Raw genomic sequence first — 18,923 nt, forward strand, 5'->3', positions numbered from 1 at the left:
AATGTTTCTTAAATAGGACACAAAATATGCTTACCATAATTAACAAATTTGACAGATGAAACTATTTTAATATAATCTAATCACCAAAAGAGTTTTGATCACCAAAAGATTTGATTTCAGATAATGAAAGCAAACATAGAGTGGGAAAATATATTTGCAATCCATATATCTGTAAAGGATTTATATTCAAAATATGTAAAACAACAAAAACAAAAACATCCTTCAAATCAATAAGGAAAAGACAAACAAAATAGTAGAAATGTGGACAAAAAACTGGAACAGTTACTTCACAAAAAGAGAACATCCAAATGGCCAAAAAACATATGAAAAGATGCTAAACATCTTTAGTTAACAAGAAAATGCAAATTAAAGCCAAATGAGATACCACTCACCAGAAAGGCTAAAGTGAAAAAGACAAAAGGTCAGCAAGTGCGTGAAGCACTGGGAACTCCCATACACTGGTGGGATTGAAAAGCAATACCCTTAGAAAACTGAGGGCAGTATAACTACCAAAACTAAACATACACATATGTTACGATCTGTCGGTTCTATTCCTAGGTATACTCCCAACAGAAATGCATACGTATATTCATCAAAAGATATCTACAGCAATTTCATAAAGCAGCACTGCTCATAGCAGCCCCAAACTAGAAACTACTCAAATGTCCACCAGAATAAATACACTGGGGAACATTCACCCAATGGAATACTATACAGAAATTAGAATTAACAGGTGACTACACACAGCGACATGGATGAACTATACAAACATAATGCTGAACAAAAGAAGATAGACAAGAAAGATTACATACTACATGATTCCATTTATATACAGTTCAGAAACAGGCAAACCAGTCTATGGTGTTAAAAATCAAGACAGTGGTTACCCTTGGGGGTGTGTGAGGGAGACTTCTGAGATGGTGGTAATGTGTTGTTTCTTGATTTAGGTTCAAGTTACACAGTGCGTTCACTTTGAAAATTCATCAAACTGTACACTTAGATTTGTACATTTTGGTGCACATATATTTTGCTTCAGTAAAGTGTTTAACATATATAATAAAATAAATAAAATATAATATAATAAAAATATATGCCACAAATATATAATACCAAGTCATAGCAAGCACCTAGTTAAACTTGTATTCTTTTTTTCTTTAAGATTTTATTTTTAGGGCGCCTGGGTGGCTCAGTCAGTTAAGCAACTGCCTTCAGCTCAGGTCATGATCCTGGAGTCCCAGGATTGAGTGCATAGGGTTCTCTGCTCAGCGGGGAGCCTGCTTCTTCCTCTCCCTCTGCCTCTCCCCCCTCTTGTGTGCGCGCACGCGCTCTCTCTCCCTCTCTCTCTCTCTCTCTCGCTCTCTCGCTTGCTCTCTCTCTCAAATAAATAAAATCCTTTAAAAAAAAGATTTTATTTTTAAGTGATCTCTACACCTCATGTGGGGCTCGAACCTACAACCCCAAGATCAAAAGTTGCGCATTCCACCAACTGAGCCAGCAAACCGCCCCTAAACTTGTATTCTTTCTTTTTTTTTTTTTTTTAAAGATTCTATTTATTTATTTGACAGAGAGACACAGCGAGAGAGGGAACACAAGCAGGGGGAGAGGGAGAAGCAGGCTTCCCGCGGAGCAGGGAGCCTGACGCGGGGCTCGATCCCAGGACTCTGGGATCATGACCTGAGCCGAAGGCAGATGCTTAACGACTGAGCCACCCAGGCGCCCCCTAAACTTGTATTCTTATGCATTGTTTGTATCAAGAAAAGACTGGTACAACCATTTTGGAGAGTAATTTGGACATACATGTACGACACACATTAACTATTTAACACACAAATATATTCTCATTTCTGAGAATCTTTCCCAAGGAAAAAAAAAAAAAAAAAAACATGGGGGGAAACTATGAATAAAAATGTTTATCACAGAGCTAAAATCAACTATAACTATAGCATATCCTCTTGGTATATTTTTATTCAGCCACAGTGATGACTGCTTTGAAAGCTCTAGTGAAACATGACAAAAGCTTTTGGTATATGTCAGGTAAAAAAGGAAAATGAAAATTCTGTATATCCAATTATTATAATTAAAGATATGTTAGAAGAAAATAACTAAACGGAAAACACACAAATGATACACATAAAACTTCCCTGCCCAGTCTCCTCCACTCTTGTAACTCCAAGAATCACACATGTAATGAAGACTCTTAAATCTGTATGTCCAGCCCACACATCTCTCTTGAGCTCCAGGATATTCAAACTGGTCACTACACATGTCCCCTTGGATGTTCCATAAGTCCCTCAATTTTTTCCTCCTACTTTTGTTATCTTGGGTAGAAAGGTGGCCAGGAATAAGAATGGGGATAGGGATTCAGTTACCCAAACCAGAGATCTGAGAGTCATTCCTATTTACCCCCATTCCTCATACCTTTACCATTCCCTAAGTCCACACTGTCTTCTCAAGAGCCCTTGGAAGTCATCCCATCCATCCATCCTTCTGCCATTGCCTTTATCATTTCCCACCCAGATTATTGCAAAAGCTTTCTAACTAGTGTTCCCGCCTTCAGTTTTAGCCCATCAGTCCAGCTGCTCTGGTTATATTTGTAATATAACCAACTCTGAGCATGCTTTTCCACTTTAAAATTCTTCTTTGGCTACTCATAAGTGATTGGATAAAGTTCAAACTCTCTAACATAGTTTATGTGATTCTTTTTATCTTTTTTATCTCGTTATCACCTGCCTGTCTTTCCAGTTTTATGCCTGGTTACTCCTTCATGGGAAGCCCACACTCCAGTCACACCAAAGTTATTACAGTGGCCAGACAGGTTATACACTGTGTTTCACTTCTCTTGCCATTTTCCAGCTCAGAACCCTCTTTTGTCCCCCACCTTTTCCTGACCTTATTTGCCTAGCCCATACTCTAAGACTCAGTTCAAGCCTTTTCTTGACTGGGAAATCTTCAGGGATCACATTTTTACAGGGTCAGAATCATGGGGTACACCCAACTTTCCATCTTATTTTTCTCACTAAAATTAAAACATGATCAATTTTCTGGTTTGCCAAGGTACCCTTCATAATGATCCTTTAATACCCAATGTTAAGTTCTCTAGCTTCTCTGCTCCCTCAGTATACTGCATATAACTTTATCACATCACTTACTGCTTTGTTTTGTAATTTTTTTTTTTTTTTTTTTAACATGTTCACCTCCTCCACTAGCCCCTGGATTACTTGAGGGCAAGTATTTGTGTTGTGTTTATTTCTATGTCCCCAGCAGAGTCTGCAGCAGAGTAGGAATTCCCTAAAGGAAAGTGAATGACTGAGTAAATAATGGTGGTTGTGCTAGTACGGTAGAATATGAGTGATCGTTTTTTGCTTTTTCTCAAGTGCCCAGACTTTTTGTGGCTACTTATTCATTTAGATTCATCATGTTAAAAAAAAAAAAAAAAAAAGAGTAGATCTAGAAAACAATTTTTGGTAATATTATATCACCTTTACCATCTTCAATTATTTTTTTTCAATTCTCTTTGATTGATCAAACATCTTATGACTCCCAATTTTGCCTAATATGTATATATACAATGAAGAAAGACTGGAAGAGCACTTATTATCTCCTCTTCTGTTTGTAACACAAACATTGTGCCTAATTAACAGTTAACTCGCAGTCCTTATCTTACTAGCTCTAGCGGGATTTGACTTCAGCTGATTGCTCCCTCCACCTTGCACCTCTGTCTTTATTTGACCTCTAGGGCACAATCCTCATTTCCCTCTGACCTTGAGGTCTCTGTTTGATCAGTCCAGTTTCCAGACTCTCTGCCTCCTCTTCTGGTCCACTAAATGCTGGAGCACACCAAGGCTTAGTCCCTCGATTCCCTTCTCTTCTTGTCTTGCCCCTTCTCTTCCTACCATCAGGTACTCATTTCTTTTGGTCCTGGCTCTCGAGCCTGGCTACACATTTGAATCACCAGAGAAGCTTTTTAAAACATATCAAATCCAAGCCCATTTTGTATCAGAGCCTCTGTGGGCAGAGCCAAGATTTCAGAGGTTTTAAAGCTCTCTAAGTGATTCTAACGTGGGACCAACGTTGAGGATCACATCTAGTGGTTTCAAATATCATCCCCATGCAGATTAGTTCAAAATATATGTCCCCTGGCTCAACCTCTCTTTGAGCTTCAACCTCGAATATCCAACTGATTCATAACAGCTTCCTTTGACCTATCTAAGAACTAGCATATCCAAAACTAAACTCTTGAGAGATCTTGAACAAATATAAAATTGATCATATCATTCTCTTGCTTAAAACACTTCAGTAGCTATCTTCATGCTTCGAAGAAAATCCAAATCACTAAAATCATTAAAATCATTAGTCCACAAATGACCCAGCCCCTGTCTACATCTACAGCCTTCTGATCCTCTATGCCTTGCTTGCTCTGCTTCACCACACTGTCCTGCTTAAAGTTCTTCCTCAAACAGAACCAGCACACACCCACCTCAGGACCTTTTTCTTTTACTGTAAACACCTCCCCCAACATGGGGCTCACACTCCCGGCCTGGAGATCAAGAGTCACATGCTCTACTGACTAAGCCAGCCAGGCGCCCCCCACCTCAGGACTTTGCACTTTGTTTCCTCTGCCTAGAAATCTCTTCTACCAGACCTTAACACAGACCTTAACATAGCCTTAACATTGCCATTTTCCCAATGAAGTGTTTCCTCACTTCATTCAGGTCTATGCACAAATGCCCCTTCCTCAGAGAAGCCCCCTTCAACCACTTTAGCTATAGTATAGTTCTCCCTCTGACCAGCTTTATTTTTCTTTATTTTTTAAAGATTTATTTTAGAGGGAGAGAGAGAGAGGGAGAGAGAGTATGCGAGTAGGGGGAAGGGGCAGAAGGAGTGGGAGAGGGAAAGCAGACTCCCCGCTGAGCAGGGAGCCCAATCAGGACCTGAGCCAAAACCAAGAGTCCGATGCTTGACCAACTGAGCTACCCAGGCGCCCGCTCTATTTTTCTCCCTAGCTCTTCATCATTACCTGAAATTACATTACATATATGTATCCTTTCTTTGTTAATATTCTGTGTTTTTCACTCTAGAATGCAAGCTCCCCGAGGGCCAACTTTTATTCGTTCACATCTGGTTTCCCAGCACCTGTTTTTACCTTTAACATATCTGAAATTGGGATGCCTCTGACAATTAATGGCGTGACATAGAGAAATTAGCAGGGGTTTTTTCCTTTGTTTGTACAATATAAAATGAAAGTGACTGTTATAGCCAATGTATTTTACTTTCTTTTCTTTCAATTTTATTGAGATATAATTGACATACAGCATTGTATAAGTAAGTTTAAGGTGTATAGCACAGTGACTTACATGTATTGTGAAATGATAACCACAATAAGCTGAGTTAACATCTATCACTTCATATACTTACCAAAAAGAGAGAACAAAAAAAAAAAAAAAAAGAAAGAAAGAAAAGGAAAAAAAAAGTTTTTCCTTGTGATGAGAACTTTTAGGATCTACTCTCTTCGCAACTTTCATATATATGATACAGCAGTGTTGCTATGGTCATCATGTTGCATTTCACATCTCCAGTACTTATTTATCTTGTAACTCAAAGTTTGTACGTTTTGATCCCCTTCATCCAATTCCCCCACTGCCACCAATAGTCAATGTATTTTAGACTCAATGAAATATGGTGGTAGGCACTCAATAAATAATGTAATGGGCTGGGAGCACTGAATAAGCATATAAATAATTAGAATGAATGTTAATATACCTGGGCTCCAAAAATTATATCCTGGTTACCATAAACATACAGGAAGGCACCATAGAAATAGGAGATTTTCGTTGGTGCGAAGGGGACAAAAAGTCCTGGGTTGTACCTCAAACACTGCTGTGGGATCCCTTGGCATGCAGAAACCTAGGTGGTCTTGAGGGTAGAGGGAGAGTCACTGGGGAGAGAAATAAAATTTGAAACAGAACTGATCATCAAAGAAAAAGAAGTATCAAAGACATGAGAGAAAGCTTTGTCCAAAACCTGTCTCCTCTCAACTAATAAAGTGATGCAAGTACAGCAATGTTTAGGTTCCACATCATTTCTGATAAGGCCCCCAAAAGGATATGGGAACATCTCTTCCCAAGGGTACAGTGCATTTTTCAAACAAAAATATTTATAGGGGTGCCTGGGTGGCTCAGTCGGTTAAGTGTCTGCCTTTGGCTCAGGTCATGATCCCAGGGTCCTGGGATCGAGCCCCGCTTCAGCCTCCCTGCTCAGCGGGGAGCCTGCTTCTCCCTCTGCCTGCTGCTTCCCCTGCTCATGCTCTCTCTCTCTCTCTCTCAAATAAATAAATAAATAAAATCTTTAAAAAATATTTTTATATTAATAGCACCAGTGTTTTATTAGCTAGCATTTTTTAATGCTTATCATATTCCAGGCATCACATAGTGTTTACATGCATTATCTAATCAGATCCTAACAACAAACTCCATGGGATAAGTGCTACTGTAATCCTTGTGTTACAAATGAGAAAGCTGAAGGCTTGGAGGAATTAGGAAATTTATCTAAAGTCACACAGGGATTAAGGGAAGAAACCAGAATAGGAACCCAGGTCTGCTTGAGGGCGGGGGTCCATGTTCTCAACTGCTCTGCACACTGACTTTTACATATTTCCACTTCCGAAGACTATGCTTCTTAATTTCTGGATGGAATGTCATGGAGCTTTCAATTACAGACAGGAGCTGAAGGGAAGAGTGTGCTCTCCCCCTTTCCTACTTCCTGACTGTCTTTCTTCTTCCCTGAAGAAGAAACGTTAAGAGAAGGCTTGGGTGCAGACAAGCTTTGTGACAACAGTGGTAACAAAAGCTCAAGAACAGGCAAAACAACAGTGAAAAGACAACTCCAAGGCTGACAAAATAACCAAGACATATTTAAGCAAATCATTAGCTGACATGGATTGAGAATCCGTCAGCTTTACAAGAAAAACTATCGAGAAACCTAAGATCTTACTTGTCTAAATGGAGTAAAATTGAGCTGCTATAATGTATATTGCTTTTATTCTTTTTGTTAAACATTTATAGACTTATTAAACTAAAGAAATATAAGGAGGGTTTAAGCTTTTTACCACTCTCCTGGTTTGGGGTATCAATTTAACTAAACATTATCAAAACAGTCTTAATTTTCAAGTATTATGGACTTTTACACTGATGACTATCAAATTTTATATATACTTTTTATTGCATTGGATAATTCAGTGGATTTTCAGTGCTGTAATATTGAATGGCTCTTTCCAAGGTTCTGAGGTAGCTTGCACCTGCTCTTGTTACAGCTTTTTATAGCCTCATCTAAAGATGGATTTGAAGACTATTCTAATATTTGTTATACTGGAATGGGTCTTATATTCCATGTAAGAAGATATAGAATAGCAATTACCAACTGTACAGGGAAATTGGCAATGCCACCGTGATGACAAGCACAGTTGTAGTGGTGTGACCGATTTATTCATTTCCTTAATAACCTTCATAGTTGTAATGAGTCATCCCTGTCTCTTGTTCTAAATTATAGGGCACCCTTTTATTCCCAAACCAAATGAATATACATGATGACATTTTTTTCTTTCTCGTTCTCATTTCAAAGACCTAATTTTTCATAATCTAGCAGTTAAGAGAATCAGACAGACATGAGTTGGAATCCTAGCTAAGAGGAAGAAAAGGTTAGAGAGGTGTGGATTCCTCCACTGCCCCCAACTTGTCCTCTAGACATCTTTCAGAGGCTTTGAAATATGGCCAGGCTCTGTTGCTGTGAGTCTGACATTTAAGCAGCTAGCCCCTTCCGTTCCTTTTATGACAAAAGAAGGAGGAGAAGGAGGAGAAGATGAAGCGGTTTTTGGTTTGACAATCAAGCAGACAGTGTTTGCTCTACACATCAGTTTCATTATTCACAAATAAGGAATTTTTTAAGGAGCCATTAGAGAACAATCTGAGAAGGCAAGAGAACGCATCTATCTTCCAGGCCTCAGTGTGTTAGTAAGTGGTATTTGTCATAGAAATTAAAATGCTGAGCAGATGAGAGAAAAAGCCCCAACATAGCCCCATTGTATCCATATTAATATCTTTCTTCTTGGGTATAGGTATTTGAAATCACAGATTAGCAACATAGTAGTGCAGCAAACTAAGGAGACACTTGTTTTCTCCTGTGATTCCTAGAAACAGAGGAGGAACTGTCTGGGCTGAGAAGATTGCAACATGTCTTAACTTGTTGCTTCAGTAGCACACAAGGCTGTCCTACATTGGCTAAAAAATGAGTGACTGTTACTTAGACAAAGATTTGAAACCAAACATTCAGTCGTGTAAATTCTGCGAGACACTTGACATGTTAGAAAGAATATGTGGATCTAAAAACAATGCTGAAGAGAAGTATTTTTGACTTTCACATAAAGTCCAAAGTTAGAGAAGATGCCTCTCATGAGATATAAAACTATAGACTTAATGAAAATGTTGAAAAGTTCAGAGATGATTAACTCTGATAATGATGATTGAGGAGTTATATTTAGATCAAGGAACAGATTCATTCTGTAAGAAACCTTGAGCACAAGAGAAATTTCTGTTTGGGTTGTGAACAAAAACAGGAAAGGTCTGCCATTAGTTCTGATCTTTCAACAGAAGCCAGAAGAATTACTATCTCATTAAGGAAAATAGTAGCTGAAACAAAATATGGTGTTTCTTTTATGAACTGGAAATAAAACATTAAAGTTGGCGCTGTAAAACTATTACAACACCAAGACCCCCAAATTGTCAGACTCAAAGTGAAGGCAATGTTGATTTGTTTCTTAACTTCAATTAGTATGGATCATTCTGTGTGCTTAAGCAATGAGGTGTAAATATAAAGACTCTGAAGCATTAATGAGCATTTGAGAAATCCAAAGTCAAAAACTGAGCCAACACATGAACCCAAGTGCTCTAAAGTCTTTGTATGTCTTCAGAGCTGCTCCTCCACCATGTTAACAACATGATTGACTTTAAGGTTCTAGGTCCTCAACTCTTTCCATTTCTTCCCAATCAGTCAGCTGTCTCTGGCTTCACTTCCCACCTTGTTCAGTCAGACCCCACAATCCATCCCTTCAATACCACTCTTGCCAAGGCAATTAACTTCATTATTTTTTTGAATAGTTATTTACTGAACCCATTCTGGATCAATCCAACCATTGGCTTCTCCCTCATATACCTGAACGTCTAGAGAAAAAAAAAAAAATCACCAGACTATCAAAAATTAATGTTAGTAATGGATATCTCTGGGGACAGGACTATGGGGACATTTCACTCTTTGTAATAATAAATGTAGAAGGAATGATGGAATTAGAAAACAATCAGTTTTTGGCAATCAGCCTAGTAACAATTCAGGCAAGAGGCATCAATGGATGCTATTACCAAAGAGTGAAAGTGGAATGAGGAAAAAAAGTTTTATACCCCTCTCAAAGTACCTCCCTCAGATGGTAATTATAAAAGAGGGGAGGAGTAATTTTTCAGTTGAGAAACCTGGCAGATACCATCTTAAGCAACTGATCAAATCAATGTCATCAGAAATGGGACAAATTGACGTTATGGGCTACTCACTGGGATTCAATAAGAAAAATCCAACTTCACTTCTATGATGTTCCAGGATGATCTGGTTCTGATTATAAGGAAACTTCAAATAAACCTATGTTGAGAGATATTTTACAAATTTATTGGCCTGTAGTCTTAAAAAAAAGGTCAAGTTCATGGAATTAAGGAAAGATTGAAGAACTCTTTCAGGGTGAAGGAGACTAGAGAGACATGACCACTGGGCACAGCACTACAATATGTGTTTTTTTTAACACCATGAAGTAATTAACTCAGTTCTGACACTATCTGCATGGAGATAGCATCAGATCCCACAAGTTAAGGGCTCAGTCTGACAAGACTGCTTCTTCCCAGTTCAGATGCCAATCACAAGTCCAGGTTGTTAACCTGTACTGCTGACCAACTGGCTGTAAATCAGAGGTTCCCACAACCCCTTCCTCAGGTTTGATTACTTTGCTAGAGCAGCTCACGGAACTCAGAGCAACATCTACTTATGTTTACTAGTGTAAACATGGAAGAGATGCATATGCAAGGTATGCGGTAAGGGGAAAGAATCTTCCATGCCCTCTAGGTATGCCACTCTCTCCTCAAATCCATGTGTTCACCAACTGAACTCCATCTTGAGTTTTGATGGAGGCCTCATTACATAGGCACAATTAATGAAATCATTGGCCATTAGCAATTGATTCAACCTCAGCCCCTCTCCCAAAAAGGGGTCAGAAAGGTGGGACTGAAATTTCCAACCTCCTAACTATGTGTTTGGTTCCCCTGGCAACCAGTCCCCATTCTTAGGGGCTTTCCAAGTCACCTGTGGTTGAAAGGGGTTTGTAATGAATATCAAGATACCTTTATCGCTCTTATGACTTAGGAAATTCCAAGGGTTTTAGGATCTCTGTGCCAAAAAACAGGGTAAAGATCAAATATATATTTCTTATTATAAATCCTGATATCACAAACACTTAAACCTGGAGTAGATCCTTTGCTATAAAGAATATTATTGGGACAATTGATATAGTTCTTTGCACAATTCTTGCAACTTTTCTGTAAGTTTGAAATTGTTTCAAATAAGTTGTTTCAAAATAAAAAGTAAACAAAAACAAAAACAAAAAACCCCCCGTTTTTCCATTTTTAAAATCATGAATCATAGGATACACACACAAAAAAAACAAGTTTAAAGTATATGTAACTTATGGGGTGCCTGGGTGGCTCAGTCAGTTAAGCATCTGCCTTTGGCTCAGGTCATGATCCCAGGGTACTAGGATCGAGCCCCACATCGGGCTCCCTGCCCAGCTGGGACTCTGTTCCTACCTCTCTCTCTGCCCCCCTCCACTCGTGCTCTCTCTCTTGCTTGCACTCTCTCTCAAATAAATAAATAAAATCTTTTAAAAAATAAAAATAAAGTATATGTAACTTATGACATTAAAAATAAAAATGAGTGTCTATGAATTTACCACTCATCTTGAGAAATAGAATATCAATAATGTTAAAGTTCCCAGTATGCTCCTCTCTATCTCACCCCTCTGCCCAGGAAACATTACCCTGAATATGTTTTATCATTCCTTACTTTCTTTAAAGACAGCACATATAGAAATTCCTATATAATATTTTCTAATAACTAGAGAAATTTAGCTTTCCCCCTTCTTTGTTTATTGATTACTTTCATTTCTTCTTTAAATCATCTGTTTTATCCTTTGCCATTTTTCTATCAGGTTGGGTTTTTTCCTTATTGGTTTGGAAATAATCTTTACATTCTATGGATATTATCTTTGTCTGTTTTATGTGTTGCAAGTATTTTTTTCTAGTGTGATGCTTGTCTCTTAACTTTGTAGCTTTTTGTGGTAACTTTTACTGTACAGATGTTTTAAATATTTATTGGGTCAAGTCTGTCCCATAAATTTATTTATGATCACTGGGTTTCTTATCCTATCCAGGAGGTCTTCTTGTTTAAAGATATCCTCCTATATTTTCTTCTAATACTTTCTAGTTTTGCTTGTTGTTATGTTTAGATCTTTAATCCATAAATAATTCTTTGTTTATGGTGTGAGGCAGGGATCTAAATTGGCATTCTTTTTTCACCTGTGATAGGCAGAATAATGCCCAGAAGAGACATCAACACCCTAATCCCCAGAATCTATAAACATTACCTTACACAGCAAAAGAGATTTTACAGATGTGATTAAGGTTATGGACTTTGAAATGAGGAGATTATCCTGCATTATCTGGGTGGGACCAATCTAATAACATGAATCCTTAAAAGAGGAAATTATTCATGGCTGTGGTCAGAGGCAAACATGACTGTAGAATGGTTACAGAAATGCAATGTTGTTAGTTTCGGTGATGAAGGGGAGACCAAGAACCAAGGCATAAGGGTGGCATCTAGAACTGGAAAAGTCAAGGAAATAGATGTTTACCTATAGTCTTCCAGAAAGGAATGCAGTCCTGTTGACACCTTGATTTTAGCCCACTGACACTTGTATCAGACTTCTGACCTATAGAACTGTAAGATAATGAATTCATGTTGTTTAAGGCACCAGGTTTTTGGTAACTTATTAATTAGAACTAATATGCCCCTCTAACCAACACCCTTTATCAAATATTCCATTCTGTTCCTACTAAATTAAAATGCCATATTTACTGCATAAATAATTCCCATGCACATGTTGGTTTCTGAACTCTCTATTTTGATCCACTGGTCAGAATAGATCTCTTTTCCTGACCCAGAACCATATTGTTTTAACTACTGTTACTTTATAATTTTTTAAATGTATTGAATCCTTCCTCTCCTTTAAAAAATAGGCTCCATGCCCAGCATGGAGCCCAACGCCGGACTTGAACTCGAGACCCTGAGATCAAGACCAGACCTGAGATCAAGAGTCAGATGCTTAACTGACTGAGCCACCCAAGTGCCTTTTAATCCCCATTCCTACCTCTTTATTTAAGACCTCATCATTTCTCTCTTTCCTTGCATCTTAACCACCTTCTGTCTCCAGTTTCACTCTCCTCCAGTTCATTTTCCACTATATAACTAGCATGATTTAAAATAAAGGTATCATCAGATTTCTATCATTTAAGTCCTTCATGGCCATCCTTCATCTCCAATACAAAGTCCAAATTCCTTGCTAAGGTGCATAAAAATGGTATGATGAAGGATGCTGCCTATTACCAGTGTCATCTCCTGCCCCTTTGCTCCAGACGTCAAAGCTCACAGAGTGAACCACACTTGCAACCCTTTGTATCCTTGGATATGTTGCTGCCTCTACCTAGAATGCCTTTCATTCTTCCTCTGAGCCAGTCAGCGCTGTACATTCAAAACTCAGATAGAGCATCAAATTCTCTGGGCAAACTTTCTGCATTCCTCACTGTTAGACTGAGCTAGCGCCTCTCCTTTGCACTCCCATAGCAGCACAAATATATCTCTCCTAGCAAGCACTCATCCATTTTGCAACTGCAATTGTTGATTTACTTGTTTACCTCCCTCACTAGATAGTGATCTCCTTAAAGGCAGGAACTGTCTTTCGTTTATGTATCCACAGTGCTTAACAGAGTGCTAACAATCTTGTAATAATAATAAAAATATGAAAAATAATGAAATAAGTAGTACCTCTTATTAAAACCTGGACTAAGTGGTTTTCATAATTCAATAACCACTAAGTGTCAGCTCATAATTTTGTGTTCTGTGAAACTGTTTTTACCTAAAAATAATACTGTCCAGCTTGTTCACTCATCTTATTCACAAGACTTGGCTACAGGCGACTTTGGGATGTTTCCAAAGGAAGAAAGTTTCCTATGTTGAACAAATTCAAAAGAACATGACTCAGGCTCTAAAAGTAATCCAGAAAAGAATTTCTAAAATATTTTGAGTAGGAATGGTATTATTGGATTATTTTGATAGGAATAACCCTTATTTAAATGCCTGTGAGAACCACCAGATTTGGTTAGGTGCCCCTCCTCTGTGCTCCCATAGCAATGAACACAAACATTGAGCCAAGCACATATTGTGTCATATGGAAGTACTGTGTTTAAATATATTTTTCCCATTACCAGTGGTTTCCAATCAGGAGGACAAAGCAGGCTCCCCCCCTTGTATGGGTGTTTGGGGAAATTTTTGATTGTCATAATGACGGGAGGGAGGTGCCCCTGTCATTTAGTGTCGAGAAGCCAGAGATGCTGAATATCCTACACTGAGCAGGACAGTCTAGTACAACAAAGAATTAACCTGCCCAAAATGCCCACAGTGACCTCATAAAGATGCTGACTTTATTTATCTTTGATTTCCCATTGGCTAGGAGAAATCCAGCACTAAAAGTCACTCTGAACTAAAACCGCAAAGTAATGGGGGCAGGAACACCTTGTCATAATGTGTAGGTTATTGGGCTTAAATAATCAGATTACTTTGTAATCACCATTCATAGTTACTTCTACATTTCTGTATTATATAATTGATGAAAGGTGAATGAATGATAAGAGAATAAAGTCATTAAATCCAGATATTTCTTTTTTTGGTCCAGGTAAGGTTAATTCTAATAGAAATAGCAAAAAAAAAAAAAAAAAAAAATCATCTTTAATATTTTCTTCCATCAATCCACCCATCTCAGGGAGTCTCCTTCATATTTTGGCATCTACCTCCAGAAACCTCCCGTTTGGCACTACCTAGGAAAGACATCCTGGCCTAGAATACGAACACCTGATATTCCATTCCATCAGGTCCAAGGTCTAATTGTTTAAACTGACAATCCAGGCAGATCCCAGATAATCTGGTTTCCACATTATCTCTAAATTCCCTTCCAGTTTTAACATTTTATGACTCAACACCCACTAAAAGTCTATAATATTTCACAAGTCCTTCCTAAGTTTATTCATGATTCTAACCTATTAATGAGCACTGACAGTTTCTCCCAGTGCCATAAGTTGAAGTGCAAGAGAAAATTTTAAGAAGGGGACACAAGATCATATTTTCTGGGCTGCTGGATTCTGGGTTACTCTGATCATGATTTTTAGGAAACCACTTTCCACCATTCCCTAGGTCCATTCCTAGTTGCAAAACAGCATTGTTTATTGTCCACTTTTTTTTTTTAAAAGATTTTATTTATTTATTTGACAGAGAGAGAGAGACAGCTAGAGAGGGAACACAAGCAGGGGGAGTGGGAGAGGGAGAAGCAGGCTTCCCGCGGAGCAGGGAGCCCGACGCGGGGCTCGATCCCAGGACTCTGGGATCACGACCTGAGCGGAAGGCAGACGCCTAACGACTGAGCCACCCAGGCGCCCCGAGTCCACTTTTGCTAGAATAACAACTTCATAAGAGCAAGATCCTTGTCAGCTTTATTTGTTCTGCATTCCCAACGCCTAGAACCATATCCATTATATCGTGGAACTCATTAAATATTGTTGAATAAATGAATAAATTAATAAGTAATTTACCATAAGTAGAGATTTATATTTTTTTATATTATTCATTTATTTGAGAGAGAGAGCATGAGCAGGGGGAGGAGCAGAGGGAGAAGGAGAAGCAGACTCCCAGCGGAGCAGAGAGCCAGACATGGGGCTCGATCCCAGGACACTGGGATCATGACCTGAGCCGAAGGCAGACGCTTAACTGACTGAGTCACCCAGGCACCTTAAGAGATTTAATAAAATAAATAAATAAAAGAATAGAGTAGCATATTCTACAACAAAAGGAAACTTCATGTTGTGGGGCAACTGTGTGACAGACTGTAAACTCTGGACTGAATTGCAAAGTCACGGGAGGGGCGAGGAACCTATATGCATGACATGAAATATAAAAACAGACATGGCTGAATTATAAAGAGCCCTTAAGCCTGGTACGAAGGTCAAATGAAATTCATTTATCCCTTAAGTCTGACCTGGGTGAAGAATATCTGATAGGCTCTCAGCAAAAATAAGATCAATTCTCAAGTGTTACCCTGAAAAGTTCAAAGTCCTTTAGCTTAATCAATAATCCTGGACACACTTAAACCCTTATTTTACATGATCCTAATATACACATTAGGAACCAAACAAAATATCTCATAGGAGTAATGTTTAATACCTATCAGTGGCATACAGAGAAATGACAATACATTTACATCATTTGTGTTTAATAAGAACCAGTAATTATTTCCATTTTCTAAAAGGACAAAATAAAGAGATATGAAATACATGTCAACCATGGACCATGAAAACCATCTTAAATCAATACCACATCCTCAGTGAAATGTCTATGCAACCAGACCAAAGTAAGAGAATTTAAATAAAATTGAAAAACCAACTCAAACACTGACAGTACCATAGTTTTAAGACTTCAAATATTTTTTGATTTTAAAATGTCAATGAGAAATATGGGAAAGACTTGTGAAAACAATGTGCATTATTCATTGCATAGGCTAACAAATTTTTTAAATGTTCAAAGTCCCACAGAGTGTTGCAGAAGAAATTCTGTCTCCTGGATCCTTAATTCAAAATCACTACCATGGGAAGTGTTTCAGTTGGCAATTGTATTCAGCAGCAAGTATCAGAAAAACATCACAATGTGTTTTTTTTCATGTTACAAGGAGTGTGAGGGTAGACGGTGACATCAGGCCAGAAGTTTCCCTTCTATCTTTCCGCATCTCTATCTTAGCACAGGGTGTTTTGCCCTCCCGTTATTTTGTGATCATAAGATGACTGTTCCATCTCTGGCATTGAATCTGAATTCCAAGCAGGAAGAAAGTGACAAAGGGTAAAAGGTATGTGCTAGCTAAAACTTGGAAGAGATTTTTCAGAAACCTCTACTCAGTGACTTTTCACTAATGTCTCCTTGACCAGAACTTGCCTCACCTGGCCACCCCAAGCTGTAAGGAAAGCTGTGGAAGGTACTGTTCTGCTGGCACATTGCCCTCCTCTTGGCTTCTGTAGGATATATGCATAGTAGACTGTTCAAGTTAATGCAGTTTTGAAGCTCCAACTCAGAGGCACTCGGTTTTGAAAGGGTGTGAACCTCATAGGCAAATCTACCCTGAAGCTTACACGTCAGCTTCCCTCACTCATACGGACCCCTCAAAGGCCTTGGGAGAAATCCTGGACATGTGTTCACAAGGTCATATATCTTTGTAAAATTTGCACAATTAAGATATTTTAGTGGCAATTAATTAATATTATCGTTCTTGCCACGCTGACCTTCCCACCCTCATGACAGGTAAGTGTTATGTGAATGGCCATGGGTATTTGGGGAATCAGGCTAAGTCAAAGCTAAATTGAGGACACATTCAGTTTGAATTGAATGGGATCTATCAAGGAGGTTCACACATTAAGGAGGTTCTGTATATAGTTGAGTTCTTGCCAGCATAGGAATTGTTTCCAGGAATACTCCTGCTGCTCACTCTGCTAATTCACCTGGCACCATGATGTGAAGGTACACGGCTCAACATAAAAGCTTGTTGACAAGCCGCTACAATAGGACATTGGTGACAAACTATTCAGTGAGAGTCTTCAACTCAGAGTAGTCAATTAGTCACTGACAAGAACATCTGAAATGCTCTGAAATCTCATATATGAAAGAAACCAGGTAAAAGTTTCCCAGAATTTGACAATAATCCTAAAATTTTACCTGACATTTCTGATAAGTTACGATGCTGAAAGAAACTTTTCTAAATTTTAAATAACAAATTTCAAGCTTGCTAGAGGAAAGCCTGGATTATCTTTCTAGTCTACGTAAAATCTTTGAAACCTTCGTATGAAGAGGCAAACAACAAGCATGCAGCAAAAAAATTATACTTTAAAAACGGAAGTGTGTCAGGCAGTTAATCAAATTTGTGTTGTTTTCCCTAGATTTTGTGATATTCATGGTATTTGTCAGTTTAAAAAATCTAATTTGTTGTGGTTCTTTTCCTCATTTTAAAAAGTCACTTTTGTTCCTAATTTTGTATTCTTTCTATTAACAAGTTCTCTCTACCTACAAATTGGGTAACTTTCAAGCCTCATGGAGCCAGGATCTGCCCTTGAGCCTCAGGAACCCTGGGAGTCCCCCCAATAAGAAGTAATCTCTAAGGCCTTCCAGATTTACCTTTATATCCAATGGAAAAAAAGAGTGTAAGGAGAGTAACATTCTCCCCTCAAGTCAGAATCAGAGCTGGCTGCAGATGCCCACTTTAAGGGTCCTTTCCCCTGCGCTGTACCCTGAATTCACTTGGTCTTCTTAGGTGAAGGTCATGGTCAGGAATCCCACAGCAGCCAGGGAAAGGCAACAGGAAGAAGCAAAAGGGAGTTGAGTTGTTAGTTCTCTTATTCTTCCCATGGTATCCTTAAGAACTCCATTTGTCACGTACCTACATTAACACACTTTCTGCTTGGATGTAAGAAGGGGTTTACCCTGCAAGGCCAACGCACTTCCCTAAGCATGTCCAGTAAAACATCAATCTCACAAATCTCTTCTTCTTTGGTAGGATACATTCAGGGAGGGCTGCCTATTAGACTCTTCTCTGAAGATTCCCTAAGCACACCAGCTACTTCAGAGCTTTGAAAAGTGCAGGTGGATTGACTTTGATTCTGTCATTTCCCAATCTAATTCAATCACAAGATCCTATAAACCCTAGAATACATCTCGAGAATTTTTGCTCAAAATGGATATACAAACATTTTATTCATAATATTGTTATTTTCATACACAAATGTCAAGGCTCCAAAGGGCATTTGGATTTTTAAAGAGCTCCTGGTAACAAAAGAAACCAAACTGTAACAATGGACTTTAGGGTGTCATGGCCCAAAGGGTAGATATAGTTTAGGACAATGTTAGGGGACCCTCTGCACACACTTCAAATTCCAACATGTTGATGACTGTTTTTCTAGCCATTCATAAGGCAGGTCTTGAACCTGTTCACAAAAGAGATTATAATGGAGGATGTTGTTACTTGATTATGTTTCCATGCTGTATTCTCAGATTTGGAATTAGCTGCCTATTACATCAATAATACTTTAACACATGCACTTTTCAGTTTTTAATTACAGAATCCATGGAATGATTAAGGTATAAAAGCTGCTAATTTTCCTTGGTTAATAATAAAGCTAGTTTGGATTGCTATAAGAAATCTTGTTTAGGGGTTCCTGGGTGACTCAGTCAAAAGTCTGCCTTTGGCTCAAGTCATGATCTCCAGGTCCTGGGATCAAGCCCCGAATCGGGCTCCCTGCTCAGTGGGAAGTCTGCTTCTTCCTCTCCATCTGCCTCTGACCCCCACTTGTGCTCACTGTCTCTTTCAAATAAATAAATAAAATCTTAAAAAAAAAAGAAATCTTGTTTAAATTTGCTCTTTAAAATATTCGGTTCAGGTATAAACTTGTATAGTATCGATAACCAAGCATTTGATCAAAGAA

This window comes from Halichoerus grypus, chromosome 4 (assembly GCF_964656455.1).
Source record: "Halichoerus grypus chromosome 4, mHalGry1.hap1.1, whole genome shotgun sequence".
Lineage (NCBI taxonomy): Eukaryota > Metazoa > Chordata > Mammalia > Carnivora > Phocidae > Halichoerus > Halichoerus grypus.